The sequence below is a fragment of the Ruditapes philippinarum genome, unplaced genomic scaffold (assembly GCF_026571515.1).
Source record: "Ruditapes philippinarum isolate M1 unplaced genomic scaffold, ASM2657151v2 ctg65_1_1_1_1, whole genome shotgun sequence".
In the NCBI taxonomy this organism is placed as follows: domain Eukaryota; kingdom Metazoa; phylum Mollusca; class Bivalvia; order Venerida; family Veneridae; genus Ruditapes; species Ruditapes philippinarum.
In genome coordinates this window covers 150,379-177,171 of record NW_026866493.1, presented here as the reverse complement: position 1 = coordinate 177,171, position 26,793 = coordinate 150,379, and the positions used below count along the sequence as shown (strand labels likewise).

At 32.5% G+C, this 26,793-nt stretch overlaps 2 long non-coding RNA genes across 2 annotated transcripts; one reads left to right on the top strand and one right to left on the bottom strand.

The window, feature by feature from the left end:
• The first annotated feature begins 260 nt into the window (after window positions 1-260).
• On the top strand, window positions 261-1,840 carry LOC132732645 (uncharacterized). The gene is made up of 3 exons (XR_009626079.1): window positions 261-506; window positions 883-964; window positions 1,292-1,840. It is a non-coding gene; the product is annotated as an uncharacterized LOC132732645 (long non-coding RNA).
• An 850-nt stretch (window positions 1,841-2,690) lies between these two features.
• LOC132732644 (uncharacterized) lies at window positions 2,691-4,447 on the bottom strand. Its single transcript, XR_009626078.1, has 3 exons — window positions 4,280-4,447; window positions 3,793-3,902; window positions 2,691-3,472 (listed from the first exon to the last, which is right to left on the bottom strand). It is a non-coding gene; the product is annotated as an uncharacterized LOC132732644 (long non-coding RNA).
• Window positions 4,448-26,793: the final 22,346 nt, after the last annotated feature.

The following is a 26,793-nucleotide window of genomic DNA, read 5'->3' as shown; positions in this document are numbered from 1 at the left end:
AGGAAGACCTCAGGTGCCCTTCCGTGCATTATTTCAGGCACGAACGGGCACCTGAGTAGAACCACCGACGTTCCGTAAGCTAGCTGGATAGCTTCCTCACATGAAAGAATCCAAAGTCCCTGTCGGGAAATTATGCAAATGGTTAACAGGACCTAACCGTATAACTCACAAAAATATAGCATAACATAATACCAAAACGTATCATTCAATCATCTAAACAGTACAATTGCAACATTAAGACTAAATAGTTTCCCTAATAGGGTATGTAAGTCTCGTCATGTGACTTGCGAGATTTCACGATATTTTGCACTTCCGGGTACAAACAAACATCAACAACATTGCTTATCTATATTGGGTAATACTTGTATGCCGATGGGAAAGTAAAACTTACATGGAAAAGCAAATGATATGTGGAAATTGGCAGAGTTTTTTGTTTTGTAACGAAATGCAAATGGTTTCATCTTGTGAACAAGTATCAATGAAAGACAACTTCGTATAATCTTCAGGTGGGTGTGTCATTTCAAATTCAGTTTATCCCAATAAATGTTGATAATATTTTCATTTCCATGTAAATCTAATAAATTTGTTTTTTGATACAACATCATTCGCATCTGACACCAGACTGGTGAATTTGATTTTATCAATTTTCTATAGCGCTACCTGATTATCTCTCAGAAGTATTTAATGTTTAGAAATTTCGGACAGCGCATATTTCGGATAAACGTTTCAATATGATTATCAGTGTGTTTTAGTTGAATATATTTTCTTCCAACTGATTATTTATTTATAATTGTTATCTTTATAAGGCAGAAACAGTCAATCTGTATATAACCAATTTAAATTGTCATAAAATTCAATGAAATATTTTGCTCCTGTATTTAGACTGAGGACAGTGGTGAGATGAAAGATGTGAACTGGTATCCGATGTAAATACACATGCATGCTCTGCTGTAAAATCGTTTTGGTAAGAAATATATACTTAAAGCTACTTAAACTACATTAATGAAAAATAAATATTATTGTATTACATATAATGTTCTCGTTTTTGTAAATAATTACAGTGTAGCTAAATAAACAAACAGTATGGCATATGTAGTTAATTCATGTTAAATACTGTTTAAAGTATTTTTCTCAAGTGAGTGGGTCATATTTTTAGTTAAACTAGGACACCAAATAGTGTTTCTTCCTTTTCAACATTATTTTCTATTCATGACAATATGAAAATGCTTGAAATTTATAGCTGACCAATTATTATTTCTTTCAACTCATGGTAAATTTTCTTTATATACAGGTATGTGATTTCTTGGTTGGATCTTGAGTACTTGTCATGGCTCTTGATTTATTTTGGAGTGTTCACCAGCAGATTAGAAGTCAAATAGTGATACCACCAGGCATAGTTGAAAGGAAATGTCCATACACAGTCTTGGAGTACATAGTGGTAGAGACATGGCAGTCCATTACAGATTTTGACTGAATTAAAGCTTCTTAAAGCTCCATGTCTTGTGTATACTGTCTGACTGAATGTTTGTATTCTAATAAAAACTAAGGTTGAAGACACTTCAAAGATATATGTCAGTGTAAAAATGTTAAACAAAATATCTGTCTTTGTTAGAAATAAATAACCTGTCTTTATTAGAAATAATTAACCTGTCATTTGTAACTTTGTATTAACTTAATTATTCAAAGATAATTTATCTTCTGCAAATGGCTGCCCAAAAGAGTTTCAACCAGGCATCATGTAGTTTCAAAACAGTTAAGATAAATTTGTTATAAATAGACTTGTAAAGTAACAGGAATGGTAAAAAGATAAATGTTCAGCATTAAAATGTTTCTATCTTGATTGAGTTTCATTTCATATTATCACCATGATCACTGCAATTGTAAAAATAATGTAATCTTTAACCATTATTTAAATATCATAAAAATCATCTCAAAGAAAAACTTGTTTCTGAGGCAAAATGTGTAAAATTCCTTCCAGTTATAGCCTTTCACTGCTCTTAGAAAAGCCATGATTTGCATTGTACATGGCAGGTAGTAATACCAGAGTAAACAATATTAATGCAATTCATCTGTGTTGAGTATTCTGTAGCAAAACACTAGCTTGCTAGCCCTTGTAAGCCCAAGTCTCTCTCTTAATTGGAGAAGACTTGCAATTCTGCATTCCCTGAAGATTTTAGTATCAGAGGGGTAGTTATTACATACCATATACTTCTTTGGGTTTCAAATTACCTGTTTTATAATGTATTGAACCTGTTGACATTTGACCAAAAGTGAATTATCTATACAATACATGAAAAACTTAGGGTTTGCACTTGATACAAAACAATTACATCACTGATACATTAATATACCCATTGGAACTGTTTCAAAATTGTCAATGTTTAAAAAAAAAAACAAAAAAAAACACCACACAATGCTTTTAACTTCTGTCCATGTACATATGTGTAAATGTAGTCATTGAAGAGCTGTCAAGAATTTTTCATCAATATTATTTAGATAGTATCTGTTTCGATTTAAGGACAGACAAAATTCAAATGACATGCATAGTATTTAATATAGTCAATGCTTGCATATTCAAGCAATCTAGCCATTGCTGTTAGAGAATTAAAGTACACAGTGACACTTATTTTGCAGATGAACTCTTATGATCAAGCACTGCTATAAATATATGCCAAATAGTAGAAATAAAAAACAGTTCATAAGTTTAATAAACTTTTATTTTTACACAATTTATAGTGCACTGCTTAGCATATATATCACACTGATTTTCCAGTGGAAGAAAAACTTCAGGAAAGCACTTGGATTTATTATTAGTTATTTGGACAATGTAACTTTACACTGTGAATGTCTACTGATACAAGAATAAGAATATTTCCTTTTACAAATGTAAAGACTTTGAAAATTAACATGAACAAATTATCATAGTCATTAGAGTTATAAATCATATTCTAATTGAAAAATGTTCAGCTTGATATCAAAGATTTGAATGCAAATTTGTGAGCTTATCAATGATTACCTCACAATATTAGTAGTAGATGATATATAATATTTTTGCTAATCTTTACTTCATAGTCATTTAATGACCATAATGTCATATGACTATACTGTGATTCCATGAAAAACCTTATCTCTGGTGTGTTATCAGCTTTGGTATATATAGAGTATCTAGTTTTAATACTTAAAACTGCAATGAAATGTGGATATTTTACTCTGTTTCTATCATTGTGACATTAACATGTTCATAGTGTCAAATACATAAAATCATACTCTTTATACATTAAGATTTTTGTGCTGGATGTCATTCATCTTCTTCAGGAAAGTACATTTGACTACTCTCAGTGGCTTATATTAAACTAATATTTCACTGTAACTGTGTGTTCTCTGATATCATTCTCAAATTAAGGAACTGGAAGATGGTAGTTGCAATAAAGGTCTTCATGGACAAATCCTCCTTCATCTTTTCCCTTTTTACCTGCAGAATGAAAAATCAATAAATATGTTGTTACAAGTGTAAGACACTAGAAATGATATTTACATTACATTTAATAAGCTGGTCATGATTGACAGAAAAATTTCATATTTGAAGTAAATAAACATTAAAGATAAACAACAACACATAATATATAACAGTCAAAAATATTGATCTTCTTGAATTTGAAACATGACTATTTTTAATGTTTTATTTACTTATCAATTATCATGCAGTGAAATCCAAGTTATTAATATATTTGGATAATTGTTTATCTTTCCAATCTCAACTAAAAATTAATCAATTATTTTACATGTATTTACCTTTGATGTATAGATATTTCAGGATCATAGGCAGTGCAAACAGTTGATTAATGGTCCATATTGAACAACTGTATATTCTATACTTGTCATATACCTCCTTGTCTATACATCTGAAATGGTTTAATCAAATATAATATTTTTTAAATCAATCATAATTTGCTAGGTACCATATTAACATGTATATATAACTGAAAAAGGAACAAGAATAAAATGGAAGGGAAAAAATATCCGAATTACTGTGCAATGTCCGAATTTTGTATAACTTTAATATACACTAGAATTAAAATGTTTCTCCATTGTTTATTTCAACAAGTTAAAATGGTTTGAATTAATTTCTCACATCAGTAGTTTTAAAACAATACTAAAAGCTAAACAACTAGAATTCACTACCTTGACAAAACATCCGAAACAATTGTCACTATCCGAAAATAAACTAGTTTTATTAAACTCTATAATCCCTCGTTTTTCCGTCAGATAATTGACCTACCTGCATTTTTTGACCCGTGCTATCCATTCCTTCAAATCTGAAGAGGACCAAAACAAATTTAACTTCTATACCCCTCGAGTTCTTCGGGTTACCTATATGCGTAACGGTAAATAAGTCTGCCGATGTACCCGGAAGTGGTAAATCGAAAGTGAAAGTAAACGAGACTTACGGGCCCTATTAAACTTAAGGAAGCAGGGAAAAATGAATCGTACCATTCCTAAAATATATGTCAAAGAAATCCCTTACGAACGCCCAAACGTCGAAGCTGAAAATGTTGGAAACTCGCTTTGTATAAGCCTAAGCATGAAAGCCTCAATTATGACTAAATCCCAAATACAAAACACAAACTGAAATGAACAAGACGCGATACTAACACGTTACACTAACAAGACCAAATCATGCGATATTATACATTTATACAGTTATATTTCTAAACGGTACCGCCATAAGGCAAGAATAATCTTAGAATTTGAGAAGGTTCATCTCAAGAACGCAGGATACTTAGTTTGAGTGTATCTAATAACATTCGGGTAAAAGTGGATTGAACTACTATTGGCACACTTTCAACAAGCATTTCAAATCCAAATAAAATAAATAAAAATGTATCGTTCTCATAATTCTGGAAACAAAGTGATCCCTCGGAAGCATTAATCGCAACAAAATTACATAAGAATTGCAGACTCGGTTTGATTGAGTCTGTACATGAGAGATAATGAATAAGTGCAACATCCCTCACGCCCCCTAACACCGGCTTGAGCGGTACTCAATTCTCAACACTTAATAGTGCTGGCATCAATGATCCCGAAGGACCAGAAAATATAACAACACTGAAGTGAAGTACGGGGCAATGCTTGAAAAAGTTAAAACAATTTATGTTAATAAAGTTCGATGCAATTTAATATAAGCACCTATTTGACGAATGCTAATATTTTGTTCTAATATTTTTGTTCTAAAACATCTTATTATCCGATATATAAATATATGCAATATCGGTCATATATCGTACATTGCCAATAACATTCATATATAATGATGCCGTATCTGATACTAAGAACTGTCAAGGAAATTTGTTGTATCACTGACCTTCCATTTTAGATCATTTCACAGTAAAGAGTTTAAAAACAAGAAAATATGTCATATATGAAAGCACAAAACAACTTAGAAATGATCGTAACATGTTTATTAAACTGTTTGCTGTATGATAGACAGTTTTTGGAAACGTCTAGGGAAGTATTTGGTTAATCCGGCTCACCAGTCGACTAGATAATACATTCCCTTAGGGAAACTTGTTTATTTCTTCAAACAAAGTTAATGTTCATACAATGCTTTTAATCTGTATCGAAAAATCAATGCAAACTGTCGCAAACTTAGAAAAAAGCTGAGGAAATAAATATTTTTTACATTGGTAAATTAACAGCTGTACTGCTTAAAAATATTTAAAACAAAACAACAAAAAACAAACAAAAAAAGTCCAAATATTTTAGTACCTAAAATTACTTATTTACTTAATTCATACTTACAGTACGTACATCTTTCCGATTAAATGAAATTGAATCGTGTCGATTCTCTACTTTTATCCCAGACAAACCGTAACTTATATGTGCACTACAGTTAATACAATGTCCATTTATGCTTACATGATGTGATTCAAACACTTTTCAATAGTCTGATTTTAATGACCTATTAAATATAAATACATTACAGCACTCACTTAAATATTCGAGGGTTCGATCCCCGGGAGATGCTTTGGTAGTTTAGCGCGGAGGAAGGTAGACTAAGTACTGGTGTAACTCTCCAGGAACGATGGTTAGGAAACTACCCGCCTATATTGCTAAAATACTGTTGAGTAAGGCGTAAAATGAAACAAACAAACAAACAAATAAATAAATATTCGACCCCACTTCGGTTCTGTCGGTATAGTTTAGGAAGTTATTATGGAGTAAATAAGATATATTTGGAAAAGATACGCTAGCTTCTGATCTTGTCACATCCGCAATAGTTGTTATTATAAGTGGTTAACTAATATATGAGAGGTCTGTAGTTTGATCCCTTCTTTTGCCATTGTTTTTAGACTAATACATTGTTTATTTTTGAAGTATATTTTAATAAACAAGAGCGATCAGTAATCACATGTGTCGCCTCATGAAGGCAAATTTCATGTTGGGACAAATTTTGTGACAGACAGACAGACAGACGGACAGTGCACAACTAGACTTGGTACTGATCATTCCTGTAAAGTTTGGATAAAATTGCACCAGTAGTTTATGAGTAGTAGTCCGGACAAGCTTTTGCGTATCTGGCAACACACAGAAAAAAACACCTTTTTATCAAAGGGCCATAACTCGGCCAAAAATCATTCAACCGGAAAACCCGTGCAATATGCGCAAGGACTTGAGCTACAGATCAATCCTGTAAAGTTTCATTGAAATTGCATGAGTGGTATAAGAGAAGTAGTCCGGACAAAACTTTAAAAATAAAAATTATTAAAGGGCCATAACTCTGACAAAAATCATTGAACCGGAAAATGCTGACAATATGCACAACTAGACTTGATACTTATCATTCCTGTAAAGTTTGGATGAAATTGCACCAGTAGTTTATGAGAAGTAGTCCGGACAAGCTTTTGTGTATCTGGCAACACACAGAAAAAGAAACCTTTTTATCAAAGGGCCATAACTCGGCCAAAAATCATTCAACCGGAAAACCCGTGCAATATGCGCAAGGACTTGAGCTACAGATCAATCCTGTAAAGTTTCATTGAAATTGCATTAGTGGTATAAGAGAAGTAGTCCGGACAAACTTTAAAATTAAAAATTATTAAAGGGCCATAACTCTGACAAAAATCATTGAACCGGAAAATGCTGACAATATGCACAACTAGACTTGGTACTGATCATTCCTGTAAAGTTTGGATGAAATTGCACCAGTAGTTTATGAGGAGTAGTCCGGACAAGTTTTGTGACGGACGCACGGACAGACAGACAGACAGACAGACAGACAGACGGACAGACAGACGACGGAGAAGTGATCCCTATATGTCGCCACTACTCCGTAGAGGCGACACAAAAATGCCAAGTGCTAGCAAAATTGTCTTCACAGGTATTAGAAACACTGATTAATCTTGTTTTGTATCAGCAATGAAATCACATTTTATTGATTTTAATCCGAATGTATTTTAATATTTATTCTTAAACCATGTTATTACAAAACGTGTAGAGCCGATATCTAAATAAGCTTAAAACATATTAAAAACAGATAGAACAACATCAAAACAATAGCTTTAATAATGTTAGAAATAGTTATGAATGAATTATCATATTATACCATCACAAAGCACTTCTCTCCTTTACTTCTATCTATTAGGTAAACATACATCAGATACAATCCAGGAACCCTTAATATACAATTCTTACAATAAACAATATATGCACTATTGGGCTAAAATCAATAAGGATAAGGGGCTGCAACTTTCAGGAACAAGAGGTGTCAAGGACAATAATAAATACTACAATCTTGGATTTTTATTTCATTTATAGGAACTGCTGAATTAATAAACTGGAATCCTCAACACTATCAGCCATAAAACAACATGCAACGAAGATACTGGAGTAAAGGGACGATTGAGGCAGAGAGCATGTGGACATTTTTCGGCTGTTAGCGGTGGAAGATATATTATCTGCTTTAGTCCGATGTACACGTAAGTTTTTGAGGGAATTTAATCAGCATTTTGTTTCTAATCTCATATCAGATTCTGTTTTATGCAGCTATTTTGATGATTTGTTAAAGTAACACACATTGGAGCACACATTTATTTACATATATTGCTAATTGAAAATGGTTAGTTAAGTATTATCATTGCTCGCGGTTAATAATAAAAAGGCTGATACTCTAACCCAGATGTCACTGATTACAAAACAAAGTCTGGCCAGGACTGGTATATCGTTCTGTATGGCAGCAACTGACGCAAGAGTCTTATTTCATCTAATGCTAGTTGAAAATTTGTAAAGACAAAAATAGTTTTGACCTTTATATGTCTTCATCAGATTGGAAAATCAAAAACATACCAAAATAGTATACTGTCAATGTGTCATTTAGCATATCAACAATATTTCTACTCTATTTGAATAACAATAATTTTAACCACAAACATTAACAGAGCTCTATTGATAGCAAATAATTATGCTGTGGTATCCCAAATCTGTTAATTATAAACTGACAAATCAGGGATCTATTTATATAACAGTTATAATAAAACCCTATATTCATGTATTTGAAGATAGACCTAACAATTTTATAGAATCGATGAAAAACGAATGTAGGACAAAGTCCCACATGTGAAAACATCATAACTTACACCGAAATTTTATAGAATAGATCCCAACAAGTACAATTTTACAGAGTGGACAAACGGTCCCACACCTTAATTTCACAGATATTTCAATACGAGAAATGCATTCAGAAGGAAATTTTTGACTCCTGTAGGGAATTTCCTGAAGGTTTCATGGTTAGAGAAAATTATAATTGAAACAAATTTATGAAAACAATTGGCTGTCCCTATTCTATTATTTTTAGTTATCTCCACGTGAAAGTAAGTGTGCATTTAGTTAAAAAAAATGCTGTAAATTTTGTTCACATTCTACACACAGATGTCATTTAAGGCATGTAAATTAAATAAATTAAATACATTGTCATTTTTTAGTTCTATATGGAAAATCCAGTTTTCAAATTTTTTTTTAACAGAAGTGAAAGTCCTTGGCAAGTTTTCATGTTGACTGTCCAGATGATATATAATGATCTGAAAGATGTTCCTGAACATGAAATGGAAGAGAAACTGAGGAAATATATATTATTATAAATATATATGTGACAAATAGATTCTTCATGTGCAATTTTGACAGACTGAAGGCTGCACGAGAAGACATCCCTTTACCTTGCCACCTGGAGAAAATGTGGACATACATTAGAAAAATAATAGACAGGCTACATATTAAAAATCACAAAGACAAACTTTGTCAAAATGTATACAATCCAGACAAAGTTCTTAAAGAGAATGAAATAAAAATGTGAATACTATGGCAGCAGAGCAACTTTTATCTTGGATGAGTTGCTTCAAGTAGATTGTTAACAGAATGACACAGACTCATTATCTCTTTTATCTACATAGAATATGTATACGGAGGAACAAGTACTCTGCAATACGTAGAAAGAGAGGAGTTGAGCCTGTGCATCCTTGTGTTAACTGAAATTTGCTTTAGACTGATGTTGTTATATTAAGCCTATTAAAAGTACCATATCAGTAATATATAATTAAATTATGGTACAAATTTATGAGACATTAAATATGGAATTTGTGAGATATTTTTATATGTGCAAACATAACAAAAATTACATTTTATGAAAATTCCAAACAACTCTCTCTTGACACTCTATTGTTTGTTATATGGTTGGATTTTTGTGTGTGCTTATTTGGCTTCCTGTCAAAGTAGTTTTTGAATTTCACTTTAAGTTAAAACATATTGATAATCTCTTATCTAAATTATCATTTTATGAATAGAAAACCAGGTTATTGGTTTTATTTGTCTTTTTATGTATTTCTATCCAGTGCATGGCAGTTCGTCCAAAGTTAGAAATAATGAAAAATAAACCAGAGTTTTTCTAAAGTTCACATGGTGGTGGAAAATTAAGTTTTGAAGGTACTAGTTACTGTAAAGACATAAAAGAAAAAAAACGGAAAAATAAATTGAAAAATTGACAACAGAAATTGTAAAGTGCACATCATCACTGCAATAAGTGACAATATTTTAAAGCAGACGCACATACCAGACATTACACAGGGTAGGAGCTGTATGAAATCGATGGCTAGAAATTGTTTTATAAATGGTCTACAATTTTTCATGACTTTTCAACATAAATAAATTCAATGTCTTATTCCACAAGTTGTTCAATAAAAATCTGTAAAATATTCCACATTGACCAATTGTCACACTTGACATGTATTTCGTAAAAAATGTCATGGAAGCATTTCGATCTATAATTTCTTCCGATGCTTCGGTTTTATTTAAACATTTTATTTGCATTTCCTTGATGATAATTAGTTTCTTTATTGTTAATAGGTATAAAACATTTTTTCTTATTTGATATATTTGGAATTAAATAGTTTGGTTAAATTTATTTAGCTTCAGGCTTCATGGTTGATGCAGTAAATTTAAAAGTGCTCTATCACAAGCTCGCCAGTGTGACAATAAAATAAAACTCTTTCATTTTTATTCATCTTCATAATTAGGGTGTATGTTATCAAAAATTCCATACTCTATTACATAATGGTAAAACAAAACAAACAAACATAAAAGCTACTAGTTGATATTTTTTTTTCAATCAGACAATTGCTACAGTTTACTTCAATTGTATATTTTATGTTGCAATATAAATCTTTAGAGTTAGTAATGTACGTGCCTTATTTTATTATATGTCTAAAATTAATGATGTGTATGTAAAACCTTTTTACATGACATTTTTTAAATAATTTGTTAGCATAGTATAAGGGAAAACAAATTCATTTTTCAACACAAAAAGCTTCAATTTGATGATGTAAATCTGACAAATAATTACTGGTTATGTTTTGGGGTTTTTAGGATATGTACCCACATAACCATGCTTAAATGACTCGATTTTTCTTGGATGTGAAGTTTTTATTATTTTTTTTCCAAGCTTTTTATAAAACTTTGAAATCTGACAAAATTTTAATGTTGTTACAGTGCCTTCCTGAGTAAATTTTGAGTGTTTTTATAACATATCACTAGAATGAAATTTAATTGTCACAAAGTTACTTTTGACATATACACAAAACACCTGTAGCTTTAAAAAGAACAATTGTTCATCCTCTGGTCAAAGGAATATAAATGCAGTATACAAACTACAATTATGGCATCTTTTACATGCCAATTTGTCAACATCTTGCCAACACAATATACAGACAGGTATCTTCCGAAAACAGGCTCGTACAGGGAACTTTACAATTAACAATTTGTCAACACCTTAGTTAAGATCAAGACATTTTGACACCTATCAGGAAGATGCTGCCACGAAACAACTAAATTCACTTAAACATCTGTAAACTGACGCCTTCAACAGAATTGAACAATGAAACCCTTGGATTAAACAGCCAATGAGTAATCATCCGACTTAACTAGAAATGGTTTAAATAATTCAAGTTCTGAGCAATTTATCATCACTATTTGAGAATTTAATATATTCAGAAGTGATTTTTTTTGTAAAGTGTTAATACAAACCATCAACATAATCATGCCTAGTTAAGGAATAGTTCGTTCAGAAGACAAACTTCTGTTTGGGTATATAGTGAATGGGAAATTCAAGGATTATACAAACTTTGGTATTGAACTTTTGTATGCAATTGAGACCTACTCCCAACAGGTCCTGGATATATGGCATTAGTGACTAGGGCTACAGACAGTGTTTCTGGGTATGTACCACCTACATATACTATAAGGAGATGATACTTAAAAATGCACTATAACGGAACAACAAATCAATTTCTTTTTATAACAGTACAATATATTACTTTCCTTATAGTTGTGCAATTTGACTGTCTGAAAGATTGGGTACGTTACTTGTAAAAACAAGTAAAAATAAAAACACCATGTTCATTTTATTCTTTTTTGGCCATAAATAACTGAATATTTTAGTTTAATGATGTTATTGGCATTATTCAAATTACTTCCTTTGTCAAGTAGTAACCGAAATGTTTTTTCTTTCGCATTACCGAAATTTACTAAGTTACTTTACAATTTCTAATAATGCTTTCCAAAAAAATTATGTATACAACATATTCATGCATCTGAAAATGGATTCATAAACACTGCTTATAATTTCTTTACTAGAGTGTTCTACCATCTGAAATGATACTAAAAGTATAATATGTTTCCAGTATCCATTTCTTTCCAAATATTCTTCTTTGTCTGGGTATGTTTAGTTTTCAGCATGAGTTGTTCTATGAAATAACTTACATAAAAAATTTAAAAGAAAAATGTGTATATGTTACTTCGTCTGTGTGTTACCTACCTGTGAATTCATTAAAATTTATTATTGTTTGTTGTTACAAATGTAACCTGGGCGAAACATTTTACTCTATGAAATCATCTATAATCCCCCTTTTTTGAACACATCCAGATAGTTTATATGAAAATGCATTTTATAAAATTGAAATATGAAAATGTAAAATATGTCTGTCTGTCTGTCTGTCTAAAACCTAAAAAAAATATAGAGCATGCCCATCAAATTTATATGAACATGTCTTACCTTAAGCTTAATGTTTAACATACTTATGTCTTTGTGACAATAACTACGATCATTTTTAGTCTGAAACTTAAGATAATCGTCAGATTTTTTTGTGAAAATGACTGCTGGTCTATTAGCGGGGAAAATAATGTTTTACATGGGTATATACATATATAACATACAAGGGGACCTAAAAGCAACATTTTATTAATAAGATCAATGAAATCACTAATTGTTTATTTTTATTTTTTTTGCTTTATTGTTTTTTTTATGTCAAATAAAATCTCTTTTTACAAAAAAATATCAAAACAGGCAACACAGAGATCACATGTGACAGGCAACTTATGAAATACCAGGTTATTTCTATTATTCCTAATTGATAATTTGTTTAATTCTTAAGGCTTATTTAATTCTTATTTAAAATGTAAGAAGTAGAAATATGCACTACAACTTTATTTGTATTACATTCAAAAGCTTAAACGGCAATCAACAAAATATTTATAATCAAAATAAATTGATTTTTTATGTTTGTTTTTTGTTTGTTTTCTTTTTGTGTTTTTTTATGATGGCGGATTGACAGTTTTATTGTACCGTTGGAGTACAATGCTCGGACGGCGTCTTATATTTACAAGTGAAAAAGGAACGAAACGCAGTGTCGTCTTTGTGGAAAACGTTTTGATGATGACACTTCACCAACTCAAGACGTGTGGATTGCATGTAACAATTAGAAGCACAAAATTAAGAAGATCTTAATTAATTTGATTTACATATTCCAAGTAAAGAATCAAATATTTGCAAAAAGAAATCATGACTGCCTCGGTACTCACTTCTCTATTTTCCGTTGCTCCAACATTGCTTGATATTCCTCATATCCTCCATAATCATTTATATCCTGTTATAAATATGAATAAAAAACCAGTATGAAATAATGAAACATTAATGTCATGAAATTATTTCTAGAAAGATTTTAATAGATTTCATTAAGACTGGTTTTCAGTAAAAAATATAATAAACAAGATCAACAAGGAAATAGAGTGAAATGAGAATCCCTAAAGAAATCCCAACACGTAAAAGTGAAAATGTTGCAGGCTCGGTAAGGCGGCGTTCAGTGAACGCAACCCCCATACGACCCAGCAACAAGTACCAGTGGCAAGGAGCCCAGGCGGACCCCAAACAAAAAAACAGGACAGGGCACAAGACAAGAGCACGGACAGGTTAATCACTAAATGATAAATAATAAGTAACTGATTAGGAAATCAAACAAAGTAAATAAATGATTGACTTATAGGCCAACAAAGTCAAAGGGCACAGGGTAAGGGGACAGGAGACCGGGGGAAGGGGGGGGGTAATCAAAGAAATAAAAACCAGGGGTAAAGGGGGAAGATACTTACCGTAGACGAGAAAACAACAAGGGACACAAGGAAAAGTGTCACCAAAACAGTATGAAACAGCATAGACATGCATCTGAGGAACACAGATGGGCACCGACTTGGAACGGTCAGCAGCATAATAATGACTGCTGGGGAGTTTAAACCGGTTAATGGTGCACCAAACCTCGCTCTTAGCCCCACCATGTTCCTATAAACGAGACAGTGTAAATAAAATGAATCCCCGCCAAGTGAAATTCTAACCTATTTAATTTTTTTTGCAAGCAATTGCTATAGATTCAAATAATTGATATCTTTGGATTTTTTTTAAAGTTTCTGACATTGAATTACATTTCATAAGTTCGAATATTCGTTTCATGATCTAAACATATTGAAAAAATAAAAAATCATATTATAAATACCTGTAAATTTGCTTAACTCAATTCATGGAGTTCTTTTGCTGTTTTATTAGTGATATTAAATATTCATATGAGGACTGTCTTTGTGTTTATATTGTTCACAGTATAAATCATATGTATTTGAATAATATTGCACTTCATGTAATCAGTCAAATCTATAAATATGCTAAAGGAGGTTATCATTTGTGATGTTGTTATATGCATGCTTATATATTTGGTCTAGAAAACAAATCCAGGAAAAAATGAAAAAGGTCAAGCTTGTCGGGCCAAAATTCACCATACCTGAAAGATATCACAGGAATATGTGTTAATGACACTAAAAAAAGAAGTGAAACAATGCAAGAGACTTGCAACAATAACGAGAAGCGTAAGTACGTATGTGTACCTGTTTCTGAATATTCTAAAGCTGTTGCGTTTTGTTATGCTACGGTGACTTCACCATAGAACTGCAACAATGAATCTTTTGTGCCAACTATTTGAAATTAATATATTAAATATATCATATATTGACTAGGAATTCAAACTGCACTTCTTTTATATGCTTATTTATTTATTGATTCCATTTAAAATATCATGAACGTCAAATACACACATATATATTTATACTTAGGCACACTAAACACTAAAACAGGGTTGGAGTCTCTTTTCCAATGAGAAGAGCAAACGGATGATGACATGTCCACATATTCCACAAAACATTGCACTATTTCGACACGTAAGTATATTAACTGTTAACTTAACTATATATGTCTTTCTCATTTAACATAAAATATCTTTCATTAGATTCTGTTTTTTGTTGTTGTTGTTGTTTTTGAAATGACGCAAACATGAGTCCGAGTCAAATGACATCTTGGTTATCATATTTTTTGACAGTTTCAGAAGTATGTACCGTTTTGACAGCAGTCTTTTATTTACAGGTGGGGAAGGGAACAAAAAGCAGTGTCGTCTTTGTGGTAAACTGTCTGATGATGACACTACACCAACTCAAGACGTGTGGATTGCATGTAACAATTAGAAGTGCAACTACTGGTTGCATTATACCTGCTTGTTGGGAAAATCAAAGAAAATTACAAAAGCATTCGTACGAAATCTGCCCTTTTTATGTCCAGACAGTTTTTATTAGATGGAAATACATTGTTATAATGAGAATACTCTTTTGTTTGCAAAACAAACAAATGTTAATTTAGAAATTATGCTAAATCTTACATCACCTATTTAGAGGACAGTCCATTATGGACAATTCTTATTGGTTGTGGAGATTTGCAGCAGCTTTTTGTGTAATAAAGGCAAGCCGTTTAACATACTTAAAACATCAACACATCAACTTGAAATGAAAGGAACATCTAGGAATTTCCAGGAATATAGGCTAATATTTTTGGCATTTTGTTAATTAAATTTAATTATTTTCTTCCATATCAATTGGCATTCTTTATCTTTAGCTTATTTTAATAAGGTCAGATTCTTGGTAACCGGGACTTTGTCACTGTTTTATATTTGTGATTGTTTTTGTTTGTTTGTTTGATTTGGGTTTTACGTCACACCGACACAGTATAGGTCATTTGGCGACGTTCCAGCTTTACTGGTGGAGGAAGACCTCAGGTGTCCCTCCGTGCATTTTTTCAGGCACGAACGGGCACCTGAGTAGAACCACCGACGTTCCGTAAGCTAGGTGATTGTTTTTGACCGAGATTACAGTGTCAGTTGTATTATATGAGAATACAATCATTGACATTCAATGAATATCCTGATCGGTGGACGGACCTGTTAGCTGAATAAGTTAGAACAACCACTTTCCCTGATCTCAGTTAGATGTTTTTTTATGTAATATTCAAATAACTTTTTAATAGAGAAATATTCAAATTATTAGTAAGTTAAATGTTAATAAACTTGAATTTATTTCATAAATGTAGATATGGCTATTATTTTCATCTTATTTTACTTTATATGCTCTTGTAATTAAGCATTTTACATTCAGAGACAAAACTTACGTCTAACTGTTTCAATGAACTCATGTCAACTTTAGAAATTTATTTTTGCTTGTCTAAATGTAATTTGCCATTTTTAGCTCACCTGTCACAAAGTGACATGGTGGTTTTTGTGACCGCTTTTCGTCCGGCGTCCCTCGTAAACTTTTACTTTCAACGACATAACCAATTTCATCCAAACTTCAAAGGAGTGTTCCTATGGTTGTCAACTTTAAAAAAACGTCCAAAGACTTCCAAGCAGAACTCTGCTCGTCATGGCAACAGAAAGAAAAAAAACCTGAAAATATCTTCTTTTAATACACCGAAAGAGCTAGAGCTTATATATATGGCATGAAGCTTAAAGAATATGATCAACAAGGAAAGGCGGCGCTCAACGCACGCAACCCCACACGAACCAGTAATAAGAGCCGAGGAAAATACTGTTACCCGAGGATAACAGTATTTTTACGAGGGATGATATTTTTACTGTTACACACAACCCATGTGTTATTTATTTTATTACCCCGAACAAATACTGTGATGATCTGAATTTGTAAACTAAATCGACCTGTTACAAAAATAAACCAAGAGTAGCAATAACTTAACTGTCCTTACCTTGCATGTTTTAAGTGTACTGTAGACCTACTTGAGAAGCTGTTTTTCTTTTATTCTTTAAGCAAGTGATGATATGTACTAGTCATAAACATACGATAAGCTGTGTTTTATTTAGAAAACAAAACACTAACCTATTTATAAAGTTATGATCTGTGAAATCTGATCCTTCCGTATCCAGAGTTTTTGACAAAGTGCATTTACAAAATAACGGTGATATCCTACATATGTCTGTCCACCAACTCTATCTGTAACGTTTCACTGGTGAACATTGTTAAATTGCTTCAATCGTCTGCATGTTCCAGTTTGACACAAAATTATTCACATTACAATTACTTCCGTTGAAAACGGATGTTTACTTTTGGACAATTCAACAAAAAGAAAAGAACTTTAGGGTGCAAAGAACTTAATTTTATGAGAGTCATGGTTACTTTGGTGATGCCCTAGGCCCTATCGCCCAAAATAAGAATGAATCGAGAGATTTAGAAAATAGACTATGTGACCAGATTTTATACTGTTAAAAATACTGTTACCTATTTAACAGTACAAAATTCTTAGTCACGTGGTACACTTGTATTAACAGTAAGAATAATTCCCAGAGGCCTATGGAAAATTAACATTACGAAAAAAGTGAGGGGTAATAATTCAATATCTTTATTGCTTCATAGGCCACCAACCCAAAATAAAACATATAAGTTATTTGTTTGCATATGTACACAACACTGAGTAAAAGTATTATGGTAATAGTACTATTATTTAGTCAAATACAGTGATATATCATCGAAATTCACTGCAATCTTAATAGAGCAAAATCTTCTTATAAAGTTTGTCTGGAATAGAAATTGTAATTTAGAATGAATTTGATACATTTTCAACAGTTTAACCTTATCCGAAACAAACTGTATAGCAAAACATGCTTAAACGTAGTTTATTGCAAACCCAAATGTATACATTGAAAAATTTTGAAAAAGTGTTACAAAAGATGTAAAAAAAAAGATGAAAAATAATTTCTAGCAATATCTACATTTATGAAATAAATTCAAATTTATTTACATTTAACTTATTAGTTTTAGTGTTTCTCTATTAAAAACTTATTAGAATATCACCTAATAAAAGAAAACGAAACAAGAATCTGTGTTTGATAAACACAAATGCCCCCGCGCTCACTGTTGTCAATAATTTAACTTAAGAGAGTGAAGTAGCTAATTTGTATGGAAGACAAAATACTACTTTGTTTACATTTTTCACTTTTATGACAACTATTTCATATTAGGCGCTAATTTCTTTAGGATATAAGCATCTAACAATGTCATGCTCTTACACTGTTATGAAGTTCATGTTTGCCCTTTTAAAGAAATAAAACGTCAATCATTTGTAAGGCATTATGTGCCTTTAAAAACTTTATGACAACAACAACACAGTGATCATAAAAGTATGTCTTTTTTTTAAAGACGAGCTAGCGAAATCAAATACAATTCATTGCATGACAAGAAAACACAATACTATATTTCATGTGTATGCACAGTCCAGTATAATCTGTGTTCATAACAAGATTGCATTTGTGAAAAATGCTATGCCACCGCATGTTTCAAATTTCATAGCTGTACATCAAAGGACAAGAAAGTAGGTCACATCATCAAAATCTAGGTCAAAGTTCAATTTTACAACTAAAACTGTGCACATGGTCAAAATGTCATTGCTGTCATTGCTGTACATCAAAGGACAAGAAAGTAGGTCAAGGCATAATTTTGACCCAAGGGTTTAATAACAATCTTGATACAGGTCCACCAAACAACATTTCAAGTCAAATACATTGTATCTAAGCTATAGCTTTCTCCCATTCAGAAAACATTTGTTTTATTTTCTGTTTTTAATACGTGAACATAATGAGAATCACTGCCCCCGGGCAGGGCCAATTTTTGACATTTGAACAACTTTGGTAGAGGACCTATAGATGATATTATATATCAAACATCAAAGCTCTATGCCTTGAACCTTCAGACAAAATTTTTTTTTTCACTATATGTACATAATGAAAATCAATGACCCCCGGGGCGGAACCAATTTTGACCCCAGGGCTATAATTTGAACAATCTTGCTAGAGGTCCACTACACAATGTTTCATGCAAAATATCTTAACTCTATCCTTTGTAAATTTAGAGAAGACAAGAGGCAACATTTGAACAACTTTGGTAGAGTACTATTAGATGATATTATTTAACAAATATTAAAGCTCTAAGCCTTGTACCTTCAGACAATAAGATTTTTTTATTTTTTACTATATGTATATATTGTAATCAATGACCCCCAGGGCGGGGGCAATTTTGACCCCAGGACTATAGTTTGAACAATCTTGCTAGAGGTTTACAACACAATGTTTCATGCAAAATATCTAACCTGTAGCATTTGTCAATTGCTAGAAGAATTTTTTTTAAGTTTTTACTATATACATATAAGGAAAACCAATGACCCCTGGGGCATGGCTGATTTTGACCCCAGGGCTATAATTACACAATCTGGGTAGAGGTCTACCAGACAATGCCTTATGCAAAATATCTAAGCTCTAGACCTTTTGGGTCTTTACAAGAAGGTGTTTTAAGTTTTTACTATATGTACATATAGCGAAAATCAATGACCCCGGGGCGGGGCCGATTTTGACCCAAGGGCTATAATTTGAACAATCTTGGTAAGGGTCTACCAGATGATGCCTTATGCAAAATATCTAAGCTCTAGGCCTTTTGGGTTTTTACAAGAAGGTATTTTAAGTTTTTACTATATGTACATAGTGAAAATCAATGACCCCCCCGGGGCGGCGCCAATTTTGACCCCAGGGCTATAATTTGAACAATCTTGTTAGAGGTCTACTAGACAATGCCTTATGCAAAATATCTAAGCTCTAGGCCTTTTGGGTCTTTACAAGAAGATTTTTTTAATTTATTCTTATAATTCCTTTTGGTTGCCATGGCAACCAGATTTCTATATGGAATGAAATTCTTTGAACAACTTTGGAAGCCCTTCACCCAAGGAACAATCCTGCCAAGTTTGGTTGAAATTGGACTAGTGGTTTTTCACAAGAAGATTTTTTAAGTTCACTATATAATCTATATAACACACACACAAACACACACACAAACACACACACACACAGGTGAATCGCTATATGCCACCGCATCGCAGATGCTGCGGTGGCATAAAAACATACCTTATGCCGACTGTTGTGTGCTTAAAAAAAGAGATCGACTTAGGGCCGGAGGTTCCATCTAGGTCTAGGCAGGCATTGCAAATTTATTTTAACTGAAATTTTAGAAATGGGCAAAGAAAGGTACAAAGTTTATGGTAAAGTATTTTTAACTGGCGCCTTTAATGCTCGTATATCAGAATGTAAAGATTTTATACAATTTGATTGATTTTTGGATACTAATGAAGAAGCTTTCATAGCAAATGTATGTTATACACCATTAAGATTTAATAAGGACCATAAATTAGATTTTCAAGGTAGAAAACTTATTAATATGTGTAAATCTTCTCATATGTTAATTGAAACGGACGGTTTAAACACGATAAAGATGTCGGAAAATGTACATATTCAGGCATAAATGTATCAATTACTGTAGAATATCTGTTTATAAAACATATATAATATAGATATTAGATATCACAGAATTTTCGGACCAATCCCCGATAGAGTTCTCTTTTATGGCGCAAATGGGAAATGATAATTTACAAACTTCACACAAAATGAGAAGCAAACCGCATATATCGAGATAAATTCTGAACTCAAAAACACATTTATCGATGACATACAATCACAAATGCCATTAATTTAAGAAATAATACAAAATATATACCAAAGGAAACAACCAATAAATAATACTGTAAGTAAATTAACCACTCTCTTTCATAAATCTGCCCTTTGCATTTTTGACAAAACTCCAAAAACAAACAACAGACTAACAACAAAAAACCAACGAAAGCAAATTTTGGTTTAATGTTGAAATGAAAACTGCAAAAAAAAGAATTTTAACATTCACAGATAAAAATATATGACATAAAACAGACGGATATAGAAAAATATACATAAAAGAACAAACATACACGTTAGGTTAAAAAACAAAAATAAAATAAACAAGGACATAAATTACTTATATATTTTAACGAACATAATAAGAAATATTTAACAATCTAACCTGTCGCCTTAGCGCTGATTGTATTAAGATTGCTATGATAAAAGGTTATTATTTTCAGATACAATATAAATGTTAAATATTCATGAATAGTGAAATACCAAAATGGGAACTGTAATAGTACTTTTTAATGTACCAGGAATGACGCAAACCTTATTTAGTTCAATGGTTTACGGCACTGTTTTCTAGACAAGTACAAAGGACTTGCATTTAGCACAAGCATTTATTAATTTTGTATTTTGACAAGTGTAGTTAGATAAACCCCAACGGAAGAGATACAATCAACAAAAGAGCACACCCGTGTCTCTCTTGTGGCTGATGGGTTTTTATTTATGGGTTGAGGCATCAGAAAAACACGAGATTAGCCAACACATCTTGCATATTTCAACGTTATATAACCTGAATTGAAACCAATCCAAACAAACAAGCACACTCGTTTTATTTGTTCCTTTACTTTGTACGTTCAGCAAAATAGTAAAGAATCATAACAAATCGGAGATTAAAAACGTATCAATTTTGTCCGTCTGTTTGATTTGGTTTTACGGCGCACATACAGAATAAGAAATAATCAAATATTGGAGTAAAGCAGTAAGACCCGGCCAGTAGTCTTCTCTGCATTTTTATTCTTATTTTGAGAATATATTGTACTTGGATAATCTAAAACTGTTCATACAATTATTTGCGGACGATGCCGTTGTTTTTGCTCATTCGTGAGAAACATTACAAAACCTTCTAAACGAAATACATTTATCTGTGAAAGCTAAATATTGGCAAAACTAAAATCGTGATATTTGAATTAGTCAGACTTACTAAATACGACTTAAGAATAAACAATCAGCCCATTTAAGTTTGTTTGTTTGTTTGATTTTACGCCTTTTCCCAACAGTATTTCAGTCATATAGGCGGGTAGTTTCCTAACCATCGTTCCTGGAAAGTTACACCAGTACTAGACTACCTTCCTCCGCGCTAAACTACCACAGCATCTCCCGGGGATCGAACCCACGCCAGAGAGGTAACTGGATTAGAAGTCATCGACTCTAACCCCTCGACCACGGAGGCGGTTGCCCATTTAAGTAGTCGGCTCCTAATTATTTAGGAGGTTATCTTTAAAAAACAACAATATGTTTAAAAAATTTTGGCAAACATATTTGCCTTTTGGACCAATTGCATTTTTACGGTTTAGCGACTATTTGGTCGATATTGGTTGGTTAATTACCATAGAGCATTGGTAAGAGCCTGAAAATGTAATTAATAATGTTAAATAATATAAAAAAATAAACACTTCTGAATATTAAAATTAAAAAAACAACCTATGTCTTATTTTCATTTAATATCAGATATTATAAAATGCACTGCATCAGTAGCTCAATAATAAATATTTTGAAAACTTTAAGTTCTGACATAATTATGAACAAAGGGTTAAGCTGTCACCCACAATCCTAGATATATGGCCGTTTCAGCCTTGCTTTTTAAAAACTTAATGTTCTACATATACATTTCATTAAAAAAGGATTCATGAATTTACAAAGAGTGATATTCTGATATACTTTTAATGTCCTGAAACTGCTCTCAAATCAAACCGCATGTCAGACATGTACAGGCCTCACGGCAAAAACAACTATCTGGACAAATATTTTCTAAATTCAGGTTCCTGGACCTCTAAATAAAAAAAAACATTTTCCAAGATCTGAGTCTATAGGATGAAACACACAAAAAAATGGTTTTAAATGTATTAACTAAAAGCAAAATTAAAGTTTAGGCAAGAATGCAGGAGTATGAAACACTAGATGGTCTTTGTCAAGGTCTTTTCTGCTTTAGTGTAGTTACTAGGTACAAAAATGGAGCCATCTCATTTGAGAGTATGTCTTTTGAAATATTCAGGCATATTTGCAGTCTGATCAAGGCCCACACTGTTCATATATACTACTCAGACAAAGAAACAATATTGTTATTTTTTTATAAAACAATGAAGCAATTTCTAATAACAAATTCTTCACTATGCATGTGCAGGATGTCTCGGATCTTAACCATGTGGCTCCAATATTTAAAGTATTAGTGTACTGTTAAACAGAAATTATGTTGTTCCAGTATAAATTGAGATACAGAAGAAGCATTTAAAACATACAAGCATTTGCCATTGTTTGTTTGTTTGTTTCATTTTACCCCTTTTCCCAACAGTATTTTAGTCATATAGGGGGATAGTTTCCTAACCATCGTTCCTGGAGAGTTATACCAGTACTAGACTACATTTCTCCGCGCTAAACTACCAAAGCATCTCCCGAGGATCGAACCCACGCCAGATAGGTAACTGGATTAGAAAAAAAGAAGAGAAAAACAGAATCCCTAAAGAAAGTCCAACACGCCAAAATTGAAAATGTTGCAGTCATCGAGAAGTCATCGACTCTAACCCCTCGACCACGGAGGCGATATACATTAAACATTCATTTAAAGTAAAGATATTTGTATTTGTGCAGATAGAAAACCAATCCCAGAGATGACATAAGACAGTAACATATAAAGGTACATCTACAGTGCTAGACTCTATACTAAAATATGATAAACAAGATCAACAAGGAAATGCGGCGTTCAATGAATGCAACCCCCATAAGGCACTTCACATCAATGCTAAAATACTTAACCAGTTCTTAAGTCTAATATCCCTGGAAAAAACAATATTCAGATTGAATACAAATATTTAACAAGTCTCCTGAATATGCATTTTCATTTGCTTGTTGTGTTGTTATATTTTTCTGGTCCTTCGGGATCATTGATGCCAGCATTATTAAGTGTTGAGAATTGAGTACCGCTCAAGCCGGTGCTAAGGGGCGTGTGGGATGTAGCACTTATTCATTATCCCTCAATGAGACCAGACTTTATTATGGATGAACTGTTGGAAAAACTGAAGACAATGACGGATGGAATTTTTAAGATTTGCCCTCTAGCTGAATTGTACACTTACAATGCCCAGTAAAGTCAATGTATATCTAGAATTCCTCACACTACCACATGACAGAAGAGGATAAAAGTCTGAGCAGCGTAGTTGCAGAATTTAACGAAAGAATCGATTTGTTAAATGGATTTTACACACCAAAGTTTTCACTTGATTTAAAAAGATGTTCTAAAGGAAGACGAAGGACTGGTCATGTAACAAAGTACCATTACAACTTTAGCAATTTATATGTTGATGGAATCCACTCTGGACCTGACTTACCAAAAGCATTTGGTTACAAATTAAAGTTTTATGAGTAAATACGAACCTACCTGACACTGCCTTAAATAATCTCTATCTGACCATATTAACCCGCATATTTTTAAGCGCCGGATAATAAAATATGATAAACAAGATCGACAAGGGTAGGCGGCATTCAATGAACGCAGCCCCCATCCGACCCAGCAACAAGCGTCAGCGGCAAGGAGCCCAGGAGGACTCCAAAGAAAAACAGGACAGGGCACAAGGCAGAGTACGGGCAGGCAAACCACTACATCAGAATACATAATTAGTAACTTATAAGGAACTAAAACAAAACAAATAAATGATTTAATATAAGGCCCATTATGTCAAAAGGCACAGGGGAAGGGGACATGAGACACTGGGAAGGGGGGGGGGGATAAAATAAATAAAAACTAGGGACAAGGGAAGATACTTACCGTAGACGAGAAACAACAAGAGACACGAGCAAAAGTGTCACCAAATCAGTATAAAACAACATAGACATACATCTGAGGAACACAGAGGGGCGCCGCCTTGGAACGGTCAGCAGCATAATAATGACTACTGGGGAGTTTAAACCGGTTAATGGTGCACCAAACCTCGCTCTTAGCCCCACCATGTTCCTATAAACGAAACAGTGTAAATAAAATGAATCCCCGCCAAGTGAAATTCTAACAGTTGTTATGGTTACAAAAGGTTAAATAAGTAAAACACCAAAATGATCATGTAGAAACATATAAAAGTAAACCCAATGACCATAACAAAAGTACTCGATGTCTTAAAGGAAGACAGAGCAACAAGAAAATCACCTACAAGGGCCCGACGAAGCAAGACAGAAGACAAACATTAAGGCAATTCAGTCCCAAAGGGCTTTAAGAACTGTCCATCATATAGTCTCCCACTTGGCCCGTCAGATGTAATCAAAAGAGGAAAGCGTAGTGTCCAACTGTAAATGGGTTGAACACTAAGCATGCGGTATGTCTTAAGATAGTAGGGTCATAACCCCTTTTAATAAAACGTTTTATAATTTTAGTAAACACAACAGAAAAATTACAATGACCCAAGATCTTACGAAGTTTGTAAACAACATCACCGTAAAAATCAGGCTGGCTAATCCCTTGTCGCAAAAGTGTTTTTAGATCACTATTGAATTTTGAAATTAAATCAAAGTTACGATTGTAAAATTTTGTAAAATATTTACGTAATTTATAATAGCGGTAGCCCTGTTTTAATAGCTTATCGGTAATGAAAATATTTCGCTCGTTCAAATCCTTTACGTTGCTACAAGCTCTAGCAAATCTAATTAACTGAGATATATAAACTCCGTAAGATGTTGCGTGCGGTACGTCTCCATCCAAATGAGGATAATTTACTATACTAAAATCAAAGTCATCTCTTTTATCATAAATTTTCGTGTGAATCGAATTGTTTTTGATAGTGATATGAAGATCCAAAAATGATGTAGTTAAATTTCAAGAATTCGTTTTATTAAGTTGTAGCTCCGTAGGATAAATATTAGACACCATTTGATCAAAAAACGAATTATCTAAATTAAAAATGTCATCAAGATATCTGGAAGTGTTATTAAATGCTGATATAACATCTTGTTGTGTATTTTCAGAGAGACTTAACATAAAATCTCTTTCATAGCAATACAAAAACAAATCGGCGACCAGGGGTGCACAATTAGTACCCATAGGAATTCCTATAATTTGTTTGAATAGGGTATTACCAAACCTGACATAAATATTGTCTAAAAGAAAAGAGAGTGCTCTACAAACTTCGTCACAGGTCCACATAGTATATTGTTTAACAATACAGTTTGTAAAGAAGGCTTTTTGAGAGTTACATGCAAGAAATGTAACTTTTTCCCGTGCAAAGGTTTTCTGAATAAGGGAAATTAGTTTATCATTAATTAAATTATGTGGCAGTGTAGTATAAAGGGTAGAAAAATCGTATGTACTGACAGTTGAAGCCCGATAGTTCTTAATTTTTAATTTATCCAGAATTTCACCGGAATTCTTAATGGACCAAAATAGATGTTTGCCTGTATTTTCGTATACTTTATCACAGTATCTAATTACATGTGTTTTAATGGCAGTCAAACAAGACGTCAATAAAATAGAAAGTTTAGTTGTTGTGCTAGATGTAGAATTAGCAATGAATCTGGCTTTGTAAGGTTTTTTATGTAATTTAGGAATCCAATACATAATAGGAAGTTTTAGTTCTTTTTCATCGATTCGGACTTTAAGACTGGAAATATTAGTAACATGATTGTTAACAATGTCTTTTTCAGAAGCAGTAGTTTTAGAATACGCATTAGTGCTATTAAGTTCTTTATGTAAAACGTTAATGTAATGGATACGTCATACAATTATGATATTATTAGCCGCCTTGTCCGCTGGTACCAAAACAAATTTTGAGTGAAAAGCTAGAATATCCTTTTTCAGATGTCTTAAAGT